This window comes from Odocoileus virginianus, chromosome 4 (genome assembly GCF_023699985.2).
Source record: "Odocoileus virginianus isolate 20LAN1187 ecotype Illinois chromosome 4, Ovbor_1.2, whole genome shotgun sequence".
Lineage (NCBI taxonomy): Eukaryota > Metazoa > Chordata > Mammalia > Artiodactyla > Cervidae > Odocoileus > Odocoileus virginianus.
In genome coordinates this window covers 64,406,939-64,419,675 of record NC_069677.1, presented here as the reverse complement: position 1 = coordinate 64,419,675, position 12,737 = coordinate 64,406,939, and positions in this window count along the sequence as shown.

Sequence of the window (12,737 nt, the reverse complement as noted above, 5' to 3'; positions counted from 1 at the left end):
TTTGGCATGTCACATCTCAGGTGGTTCTAGTTGGAAAGAATCCGCCTGCCAATGCAGGAGATGAAAGAGACACAAGTTCAACCTCTGAGTCAGGAATGGCAGTAGGACCCCTGGAGTAGGAAATGGCAACCCAATCCAGTATTCTTGCCTGGAAAATTTCATGGACAGACAAGCCTGGCGAACTTCAGTCCATGTGACTGCAAAGTCAGACAACTGAGCACACACTCACACACACATAGAACACAGGTTCTGGGGACATCTTTGGGCCCATATTGTGTCTACCACATCACTCATCCCAGGCTCCCACATGGTTGGTGGGGTTATGAGGTCAAATTGTGGCTACTGGGATGTGACCAGAGGAACGTGATTTCTACTCTTCCCTTCCAGGCCTGGCCCATAAAATCTCCCTTGTAGCCCTCTACACTCTCTCCCTATCTCTGTGCTGAGAACACAAAGGAAGGAAGGGCTAGAAGAAGGAAGAACCTGGGGCCCAGGATGGCCAAGCAGAAAGCCATCCGCCACTGAGGAACATCCACATTGGACCTAGCTGAGTGAAAGATAAACCTCTGTGTTAAGCCACTGAGATATGGGAGTTTGTTGTTAGCATTACTTACTCTAATACCTTTTCATACTGTTCATGGGGTTCTCAAGACAAGAATACTAAAGTGGTTTGCCCTTCCCTTCTCCAGTGGACCATGTTTTGTCAGAACTCTCCACCATGACCCTTCTGTCTTGGGTGGCCCTACATGGCATGGCTCATAGTTTCATTGAGTTAGACAAGGCTGTGGTCCATGTAATCAAATTGGTTAGTATTCTGTGAATGTGGTTTTCTCTGTCTGCCCTCTGATGGAGAAGGATAAGAGGCTCATGGAAGCTTCCTGATGGAAGAGACTGACTAAGGGGAAAACTGGGTCTTGTTCTGATGAGAGGGGCCATGCTCAGTAAATCTTTAATCCAATTTTCTGTTGATGGGCAGGGCTGTGTTCCCTCCCTGTTGTTTGACCTGAGGCCAAACTATGGTGGTGGTAATGAAGATAATGGCGATCTCCTTTAAAAGGTCCCATGCACACACTGCTGTACTCAGTGCCCCCAACCCTGCAGCAGGCCACCACTGACCCATGCCTCTGCTGGAGACTCCTGGACACTCAAAGGCAAGTCTGGGTCAGTCTAGACAGCATATTAAAAAGCAGAAATATTACTTTGCCAACAAAGGTCTGTCTTGTTGGTTTTTCCAGTAGTCACATATGGATGTGCGAGTTGGACTATAAGAAGCTGACTGCCGAAGAATTAATGCTTTTGAACTGTGGTGTTGAAGAAGACTCTTGAGAGTTCCTTGGACTGCAAGGAGATCCAACCAGTCCATCCTAAAGGGAATCAGTCCTGAATATTCATTGGAAGGACTGATGTTAAAGCTGAAACTCCAGTACTTTGGCTGCCTGATGTGAAGAACTGACTCATTTGAAAACACCCTGATGCTGGGAAAGATTGAAGGCGGGAGGAGAAGGGGACGACAGAGGATGAGATGGTTGGATGGCATCACCGACTCGATGGACATGGGTTTGAGTAAGCTCTGGGAGTTGGTGATGGATAGGGAAGCCTGGCATGCTGCAGTCCGTGGGGTCACAGAGAGTCAGACATGGCTGAACGACTGAACTGAACTAAACCCTAATAACTCAGTTGAATTGAGAATGAGAAATACGAATGGATTAAAGTCTTAGGAGGTGAGGAGGCTGGAGGCCCTTGGTCAAGACAAAACTCAAGGACTTCCCTGGGGATCCAGTGGTTAAGACTTCACTGCAGAGGGCATGGGTTCAACCCCTGGCTCTGAAACTAAGATCCCGAATACCATGGGGTGTGGCCAAATAATAAATAAAAATCGATGCAGAAAAATCCATGATGAACAATAAATCAAAATTTAAAAAATTCAACTTGGGATGGAGCTTGAGACAACTTTGAGGGTGGGCATCCTGTTTTATTCTAAAGTCTTAATGTGAAGATAAGAATACATCCATAAAGACACATACAGTACTGTATATAAGATAGATAATCAACAAGGATAGCACAGGGGACTCTATTCAGTATCCTGTGATAACCCATATGAGAAAAGAGTCTAAAAAAGAATAAATATATGTACATATATAACTGAATCACTTTGCTGTACACCTAAAATTAACACAGTATTGTAAATCAACTATACTCCAATAAAATTAAAATATTTTAAAGACAGAATACATTCAAACCCAGAGTGAAAACTAGGGCAAAAGATCTGAAAGACATTCCATAAATGCTCTTTCTCCTTTCAATATCCACGTTGGGTTTTTACAGGAAACCATTTTTGGGAGAACTGAGCATAATTAGATACAGCAGATTCAGCTGTAGTCTTGCTTGGATTGGGCACTTGAGAGGCTTCATGGCAGTGAGTGGAGAGTTACAGGGATGGGACGTATGTCATAATAGCAAAAAGGGACCAGGCTGGAAGGAAGGGGGGACTCAGGGAGGGAGCAGACTGTCTGGTGGTCTGGGTTTCTGGATAACCTGGTTCCTTCCTTTTCTAGGCCCTGTAGTGTCTCTTTTTGGCCCTGTTTAAGTTTTTAGTTAAGTTTTTGTCTTTTAGGTTCCAACAGCATGAAGGTAGACTCATGATGGCTCGAGGAGTTCAGCCCACCCCAGCAGAGTGTGGCCGAGGTCCCTGCAGGTCCTTGGAGTGGCCATCAAAGGACGTCTACACCTCTAGGGTAGGCCAGGCTCTACAGCCGCTGTCCAGCAGGAAGGAGTTTCAGAAGAGACCTCTGGCCCCTCATCCTTTAAGAATAAGGGTGAAGAGTCTCTCGGTGGGGAATGAGACAGTTTGGGGCCTGAGACCCTTTGCTGCAGTGCTGCATTTTTTGTACCTGAACAAACCTCTCCTCCAGCAACAAAATACAAAGAAACTGTATGGGACCCAAAATAACTGTGTGCATGTGCAGTTAGTTCAAATTCTGGACAAAGGATACAAAGAGACCAAAAAAATCCACAGCTGCCATTTCTGAAGAGCCAGAAGCAAAAACAGGGAGTTGGGAGCAAAACCAGAGTGCTGAACATGCCTCCCCCTGCACTCAACACCAGCAAAGAGGTGGGCAAACCCCTCCAGCCTGACCCCGCACACATGCCTACCCTCACCCCAAATAAGGAATAAGCTCACCCCTCTCAATGAGCCAGGCAGCAAGTGAATCTGTTATTTGTTCTTGCTCCACCTTGCTGGAGTAGGGGCCCCAATAAAACCTTGCCTGGAAAAGAAAAGTTTCTGGATGAAAACAGTTTTGGTGGAGGTCTTAAGTAGTTTTTAGTTCCCTATAAACTCAAAAATATTAATAATAAAAGAAGTAATTTTAAAATTCAAAATTTAGAGTGTAAAAGTGGAAATTTCTGATGGTAATGGCTAACAATTTATTGTTTAGATTTTCTGACTCTTTTCCTACTCATGTGCTAACACATACACACACACACACACACACACACACAAACACACACAAAGACAACTTCATTACTGCATGGGCTTTCCAAGTGGTGCAGTTGGTATGGAATCTGCCTGCCAGTGCAGGGTTCTATCCCTGGGTCAGGAAGATCCCCTGAAGGAGGAAATGGTACCCCACTCCAGTATTCCTGCCTGGAAAACCCTATAGACAGAGGAGCCCGGAGGGCTACAGTCCATGGGATCGCAGAGTTGAACATGACTGAGTGACTGAACACACACACTAACACCATATCAGTGAACATCTGTGAGCACTGGGAAAACACGTCAAGCGATCTGTCCACCGGAGGACAAATGAGTCCCCAGGAGTAGAATTGCTGTGTTGAAATGTCAGTTGAGTTCAGTCATTCAGTCATGTCTTTGTGACCCCATGGACTGCAGCATGCCAGGCCTCCCTGTCCATCACCAACTCCTGGAGTTTACTCAAACTCATGTCCATTGAGTTGGTGATGCCACCATCTCATCCTCTGTCGTCCCCTTCTCCTCCTGCCTTCTATCTTTCCCAGCATCAGGCTGCCAAAGTATTGGCATTTCAGCTTTAGCATCAGTCCTTCCAATGAATACTCAGGACTAATTTCCTTTAGGATGGACTGGTTGGATCTCCTTGCAGTTCAAGGAACTCTCAAGAGTCTTCTTCAACACCACAGTTCAAAAGCATCAATTCTTTGGTGCTTGGCTTACTTTATAGTCCAACTTCCACATCCATACACGGCTATTGGAAAAACCATAGCTTTGGCTAGGTGGACATTTGTTGGCAAAGTAAAATCTCTATTTTTTTAATATGCTGTCTAGGTTGGTCATAACTTTTCTTCCAAGGAACAGGCGTCTTTTAATTTCGTGGCTGGAGTCACCATCTGCAGTGATTTTGGAGAGACACTTCATAATTTGCACAGGTACTTAAATTTTCCTCTGGAAATATATCAATACCCCTTTTTTGAGGGCAGAGTTGTGGAGTCAAGGAGGTGGGATGTGGTGTAGAAGGAGGGTGGGTTCTTGTGTAGAGACTTGAGATAAACATATGGACAGAGAAAGAACTAGGACTCACTAACTGGCCAGCTGTGTGGAGGCCTGGAGACCAAGCCCTGAGAAGAAGTGCACATGCTTGGTTTAATGCTCTATAGTCACTGAAACTGAAACCCCCTGCATAAGGGACCCCCACTTTAATTTTGCATTGGGCCCCACTGGGGCTTCTCTGGTGGCTCAGATGGTAAAGAATCTGCCTGCAGGGCAGGAGACTGGGGTTTGATCCATGGGTTGGGAAGATCCCCTGGAGAAGGGAGTGGCTATCTGTTCCAGTATGCTTGCCTGGGAAATCCCATGGACAGAGGAGCCTGGCAGGCTCCAGTCCACGGAATCTCAAAGAGTTGGACACGACTGAGTGACTAACACACACATTGGGCCGCATACATTATGTGGCTGGTCCTGCAGAGAGGAAAACAGGGGCAGAGCCAGTGAGCACTTGTTCTCGTGGGGTTGGGGTTGCTGCATGGACAGCTCTGGCCCTGAGGTCAAAGTGAATAGGACTCGTGCCTATCTGGGGATGACTGGACTCAGTGGGGAGTGGGGACCCTAGGAGCAGCTGGACTGGGGCGCCTCTCGGAGTGTGTATTCATTAGTCTCCTTAGAGTGTCCTAAAACAGTGAGCCATCTTGGAACTCCATTGGTTCTAGAGTGTGGTTCCCAGACCAGCAGAGGCAACATCCTTGGCGACTGGTTAAAAATACAAACTCTCAGGCCCCACCTCAGACTAACAGAACCAGAAACTCTGCTGGGGCCCCACAATCTGTGCTCCCACCAGCCATCCTGGGTGTTCTGATGGTGCTTAAGTATGAAAACCCTCATCTAGACCAATTCTGATCCTCAGGATGCCTCTCAGAGCCGGTTTCCAGAACAGTATAAACCTTTGGGCCTCTGAAGGGCTGAAGTGACCCCCAAGGAGAGAAGATGCAGGAGCCTGACTTTTTTCTCGCCCAGGCTGAGGTTTCTCCCTCTTACTTCAGCCTAAAGGAAAAGCTTTGCACCATTACAAGTCTCCTGGGGGTATTAACATGTTTTTTACTCCCTCTCCATCGTGAACATAATCTATTGGGCTAATAAAATGCTAGGCAGACTTCATTTCTGTGGTCCCCTGGTGGATCCAAAATATAATAAGTCCTCCTTGCATAGGGGGATAGAGGAAAGCTATGAGGAGGTGAATATACTAAAAGACTTATTAATTATGGGAGTGCTGCTTTGGAGAAGCTAAAAACCACTGTGCTAGCTAATAGCTTTATGATCATATTTTAGACTCCTGGAAGTTACACATATCGAAGGTAAATATCTTTGTCAGGAAAAGGGCCTCTTGGGATGCACAGCATACAAGAATATTAGAATTGGAAAGGGCAGCTAGAGATGGTAATAAAGTTGTGTCTCATCTAGGAATAATGTCAAGAAATGCTAACACAAATGGTTTAAACTCTCTGAAGAGTCAGAACGGATCATATAGGATGGAAATTACAGGACGTGTTGGGCTTAGTGTTGAATCCAAGTGGTCTGCTGGGCCCCCTTCACACCTCTATGGGCTAGGGAGAGCTGAAGGCCTTTGAACTTGTAGTGGCTGAAGCTCAGGCTGCACACATTTTGAATGCATGCAAGGGAAGTGCCCATCTTTCACTGTGCCTGACTGAGGGGCACTATCAGCTGAGGGCAACCTGGTGTGCCCAGTATCCCCTACTCTGGAAACCAGAGCACCCCAGGCCCCTTGCACAGGCCTGAGGCTGACCTGGGGGCACCATGTTTGGCTGGTGACTTCAGAACTGCAAGGAGAGATCGGAACTGGACTTCCTTACCACACTGTTTTCCTTTCACCTAATCCTACACATGCCTCTGAGTCTGTCTGTCTGCTGGGCATTCCTTCCAAGAGTGTGAGCCAGTGGCAAAGAATCCACCTGCTAATGCAGGGGACACGGCTTTGATCCCTGGTCCAGGAAGATCCCACATGCCGAGGGGCAGCTAAGCCGGTGCACCACAACTATTGAGCCTGTGTTCTACAACTTGGAAGCCACAACTCCTGAACCTGTGTGCTGCAACTACTGAAGCCTGTGCACCCTAGAGCCTGTGCCCTGCAACAAGAGAAGCTGCCTCAATGAGAAGCCCATGCATACAACAAAGAGTAAGTAACCTCTGCTCTTTGCAACTAAAGAAAAGCCCTCTGGAAGCAATGAAGACCCAACACAGCCAAAAATAAATAGGCAAATAAATAATATTATTAAAAAATCAACAAACTATGCTTAAATAAAGTGTGGAGGGATGAACAAATTCAGCCTCTAAGGGGGAGCCCAGGGGTCCTCTCTCTGCCCCACCTGGGGCCCTGTTCTTTGCAGACAGTAGGAGTTCTGCAGGTCTCCCTTCTGGGGCTTAGGCCTTGATAATCTTCTGGTAGCACCTTCTCCTAAAAGGAATCTCTGGATTTGCCTCCAGCCAGGTGCCACAGCTGCACATGCACCTCTTGCTGATTTACAGAGGGCAGACTGCTGACAGACTGATGCACAGAATTGTCCTCAGGCTGCAGGTGTGAAAAAAAGATGAGGTCAGAGCATCATAACTCAGGGAAAAGGCTCAGTGGAATGGAGCTGACTTTACAAGTCACTGACACCAGCAGAAAATGTTACCTCCATTTCCCAACAGCTTGTTCTGGTCTGATGCCTTGTACTCCCTGGGGCTCGCTTTTCCCCATGGGGTCACTGAGGGTCATCTCTTGTTCCTCGTCAACAACATATTTGCAGTGAGAGGGGACACGATGACTTTGGATGGATTTGCAAATGAAAGCGTGTGATATTCTCTAAAGGTTATGGGTACCTCAATCTTATGGGCTTTGAAAGAAAGTCTTAATGAAGGAATAGTCTCCAGATGATCATTTCCTTTTTAATTTTCCTGGTAAGTGACCTTTTCTTTTAAGAATGGGCTTCTGACATGAAGGGTTTCCTCATGTGTGCTGCTTTCTCTTTTTCTTCTGGACTCACTCTTTGTGACTTGATTACCATGTCCCTAGCCTCTACCACGGATGCGACAATTGGAGTTTACAGCTGGTGAGAGGAAAAAAGGGTCCAACAGATGAATTCTTAAGAGACTGAGGTTCCGTATTTATCTTAGCCGCTTAAAAGAGATACAGAGAAGGGAAAGAGAGAGCTGCTGTGACGCACGGGTAGGATTATGGCTGTGTGGGGTGCTTTTCAAAGTCTTAGATGGCATCACTGGGTCTGTGAAAAAACTCCTTTTTCTCTCCTAGGTGGCTCCATAAATTCTGAGGTGGCAGCGCAGGCTGGATTTCCACTTATGGCCTGAAGAAACTAGAACACAAATATTCTGTGCAGCATTTCTGCACTGAGCCTTTTGCTTTCCTCTGGCTTTGAAATTTGAATTCCTTTTATTTTAATATTTTAAAAATTAATATATTTATTTTTGGTTGCACTCGGTCATCGTTGCTGCACAGTCTTTCTCCAGCTGTGTGCACAGGCTTCTCACTGCGGTAGCTTCTCTTATTGCGGAGCACAGACTCTAGGTGTGTCAGCTTCAGTAGTTGTGGACTACAGGCTTAAGCTGCTCCTTGGCATGTGAGATCTTCCTGGACCAGGGATTGAACCTGTGTCCCTCCCCTGAATTGGCAAGCAGATTCTTATCCACTGTACCACCAGGGAATTCCTTCCTTTCTTTTAATATAATGTGCTAGTTCAAAAAACACATATGCATGTGTGTTTTGTCCGTGTTACTTAATTCCAAAAATGTTTGCATTTTAAAAGTTATTCTTTTCACAAATTCAGTGAAACAAGATGGTGTGAGTAGCTCCATGTTTTAAATGGGAAGCCGAGGCACATTTGAAGTCTGGCATAGTGTTCTCACATTCCTGATTCAAAATGAACAGCTCAGTTTTTTAAAAATTTTTATTTTTTATTGAAATAACATTTGTTTATAATGTTATAAAAGTTTCATGTTATAACTCTATATTTCTATTTCAGTATACCCTACAGCATACTCACTGCCAGAAATTTAGTTTCCATCCATGATTATACAGTCAAACCCCTTTATCCATTTCACTCTCCTCCCACTGTCCCCTCCTCTCTGGAAACCACTGCTCTGTTCTCTGTATCTACACTTTTGTTTTTGTTTGGTTTGATTTGTTTACTTATTTTGTTTGTTTTTAAGATCCCACATATGAGTGAAATCGTACAATATTTGTCTTTCTCCTTTTGACTTATTTCACTTAGCATAGCACTTTCAAAGTCCATCCATATTGTTGCAAATGGTAAGGTTTCATGTTTTTTATGGCCAGGCAGTATTCCATTGTACATATGTACCACACCTTCTTTGTCCATTCAGCTGTTAATGGGCACATAGTTTGTTTCCACATCTTGGCTATTGTTAATAATGCTGTGATGAACATTGGAGTGCGTATATAATTTTTTAAAAAAATTTTTGGCTGCACTGGGTCTTAATTGATGTGTGACGGCTTTCTCTATCTGTGACATTTGGGGACTACTCTTCATTGTGGCACTCAGGCTTCTCTTTGTAGTGGCTTCTCTCATTGCAGAGCATGGGCTCTAGGTGAGCAGGTTTCAGTAGCTGCAGCTTGAGAGCTCTAGAATGCAGGCTCAGTAGTTGTGACACACAGGCCTAGTTGCACCAAGGCATGTGGAATCTTCCTGCACCAGGGATTGAACTCAGGTCTCCTGAATTGGCAGGCAGATTCTTAACCACTGGACCACCAGGGAAGTCCTATCATTTTGGATTACTGTTTCAGTGTTCTTTGGATAAATACCCAAAGTGGAATAGCTGGATCATATGGTAATTCTATTTTTAAGTTTTTGAGGAGCCACTATACTGTTCTCTGTAGTGGCTGCACCAATTTGCATTCCTACCAACAGTGTAGGAGGGTTCCCTTTTCTCTACAACTTTGTCAAATAAGCCAAGATTTTTAGCTGAAGGCAACAGAAACCACCTAGTGCTTACTGGGGAGAAAGAGTTACTGGGCAGCACCCAGAATCACCAAGAAGGCAGTGAGTCAGACTCAGAGAATGGGTGGGCAAAGAGGTGCTAAGGGCACAGCCCTCTTGTCAGGCTGGATTGTCCTCTGTTCTGTGTCTGCAAGGCTACTTAGTGGAGCTGAGGGCACAGTGCTGGGCCCTCCATGCAGAGCCAGGGAGCAAGAACTTCAGCCCCCTTCTGGCTTCTCAATGGAATGGACTCATGCTGGGGAAGTTTCCAAATATGGGAAATGGATCTGGTTGCTGGCAAAGTGCCTCTTTATATCTTTTGCCCATTTCTTTAACGAGTTGATAATTCACTAAAAAAAAAAATCTTATTGAAAAATCCTTATTCAACATCTGTCTTTGGGAAATTTCTGGAAAACAATAAAAAGTTTAAGAAGCTGAGAGTGAGCTTATCTCTAAACCACACATTTATAATTAAATATATTTATTTCCTCAGACTAAATTATTTATGGTTAGCAGTTTATTATAGATGGTTATTTGGGAATATTTGGTGTGTAGCATGATAAGAAGCCCTGGGATGTCCTGATCTCTTGTTTTTCTAGCTATTGGGCAAAGTCTCAGAGAAGAACAAAGGAATAATTAAATAAGTAGAGGACAAAAAATAATCTCATTTGCTGTGTTTTTGATTTTTAGAAAAGATAATGTTCTCAAGCCATAAACTCAGAAAACTAAGAAAGAGTTTATTTGGAGCCTCTTCTTTGAATCTCTTAGTTTTTCTGTAATTGTAATAAAACACTTAACCTGGAGTGAATTGATCTGCTGGAATTTCATACCACTTGTTTTCAACCACACAGTCCATTCTTCCTACCATATCTACACGTATTGAACATTCAGTACAACCTATCATTAAAGAGACATAGAAACACCGAATTTTGAAGTGTTTACCAATTAGGTGTAGTGGGTCCATTCCCCGAGCGAGCCCTGTGTTTAGTTACTGCAGTTCTTGAAGGAGCAAGGCTGCTGAACCTCTCGGCCTATGGAGAAGTCAGGCAAGGACCTCACCATGTGATTTATGGCTTGAGAATCTGATCAAGATATTTCAGGCTTTTCTAAGGATTACAGCTTGGGATTTCCCTGCTTCCTGGTCCCACTTTCTCCCTCCCCCATTCCCTCCTCAGACTCTGAACACACCAGACAGACACAGGGCAGTGACTTCTGTCAGTGTATTGTGAGAAAAGGAAAGGAGCTGTCCAGTTCTTAGCCTCAAAAGAGCTGTCCAGCCCAGGCCCAATGCAAACACAGGGAAGCTCGAAAAGCTCCCAGATCAAGAAACAAAATCCAAAGGTACCCTAGGGAGATGTTAGGCATCTTGATGGAGTGGCATTTCATTAGATTTAGACCAATTCTAGGGTCCAGTCTCAAGTAAGAGTTTTCATTTATTTCCATGATAGACTTTCTCATGGATATCATGTACACTTGTATCCAGGGACCCTGGGAATCAATTGCTGGGTGAAAAATTGATATCTATGCTCTCAAAGTCTGTGAGTTTTTAGGAACTTCCCTGGTGGTCCAGTGGTTAGGACTCTGTACTTCAACTGAAGAGGATACAAGTTCAATCCCTGGTTGGGGAACTAAGATCTTGCATGTTGTACAGTGTGGCTGAAAAGTGGGGGGAGTAAAAGGACTGAGTTTGTAGAACTGGTGTATTGAAAGCACAGGAGTCATGAGGACTCATAAGAAACCACTTGTCCTCTCATCTTGTCCCCTACAAGCTTCTCACTTCTCCCCATAGGAGGAGAGAGAGAAATATTTTCTCATCTCTCATAAACATTTTCATCTCTCAACTTCACCCCTTTAGTACAGGAGGGGGTCACCAAGTACCAACTTGTGAAATTTTGGCAGTATTTGACACCTATTGATTTGTTTTTTAAAAAATTTTCTAAATTTCAGTTTTATTTGACTTTGAAAAGAGCTATGTTGGGACATCCCTGGTGGTTCAGTGGTTAGATTCTGTGCTTTCGCTGTAGGGGTTCAGGGTTTGAACTCTGGTCAGGGAGCTAGGATCCCGTATACTGTGCAGCCAAAATTTTTTTTTTTTATAAGTAAGAGCTATATTTACAAATATTACGGGAATAAATAAGCCTTCCAGTTGCAGATGTGTCTGATAGTGTGAGTAAAGTCCAATGTAAAGAACAATATTGCATATGAACCTGGCATGTTAGGTCCATGAATCAAGGTGAATTGGATGTGGTGAAAAAGGAGATGGCAAGCTTGAACACTAACATTTTAGGAATCAGTGAACTAAAATGGACCAGAATGGGTGAATTGAATTCAGATGACCATTTTATCTACTATCGTGGGCAAGAATCCCTTAGAAGAAATGATGTAGCCCACATAGTCAACAAAAGAGTCCAAAATGCAGTCCTCAGATATGTTTATATGATGGACCATATCAGTATAGGGTTAGTCATTCAGTCATGTCAGACTCTTTGCGACTGCAAGGACTGTAGCCCCCCAGGCTCCTCTATTTAAGGTATTCTCCAGGCAAGAATACTGGAATGGGTTGCCATTTCCTTCTCCAGGAGATCTTCCCAACCCAGGGATTGAATCCAGGGCTCCTGCATTGCAGGCAGGCTCTTTACTGACTGAGTCTCCAAAATGCAGTAACTTGGGTGTAATCTCAAAATCAACAGAATGATCTTGATTCACTTCCAAGGCAAACCATTCACATCACAGTAATCCAAGCCTATGCCCCAACCACTAATGCTGAAGAAGCTGAAGTTGAATTGTTCTATGAAGACCTACAAGACCTTCTAGAACTAACACTGAAAAAAGATGTCCTTTTCATCATAGGGGACTTAGGAATGCAAGAATAGGAAGTCAAGAGGTACCTGGAGTAACAGGCAAGTATGGCCTTGGAGTACAAAGTGAAGCAGGGCAAAGGCTAATAGAGTTTTGCCAAGAGAACACACCAGTCATAGCAAATACCCTCTGCCAACAACATAAAAGACGACTCTATACATTGACATCACCAATGGTTGATACCGAAATCAGATTGATTATATTCTTTGCAGCCAAAGATGGAGAAGCTCAATACAGTCAGCAAAAACAAGACTGGAAGCTGACTGTGGCTCAGATCATGAACTCCTTATTGCCAAATTCAGACTTAACTTGAAGAAAGTAGGAAAAACCACTAGACCATTCAGATATGACCTAGATCAAATCCCTTACAGTGGAAGTGACAAATAGATTATTTAAGG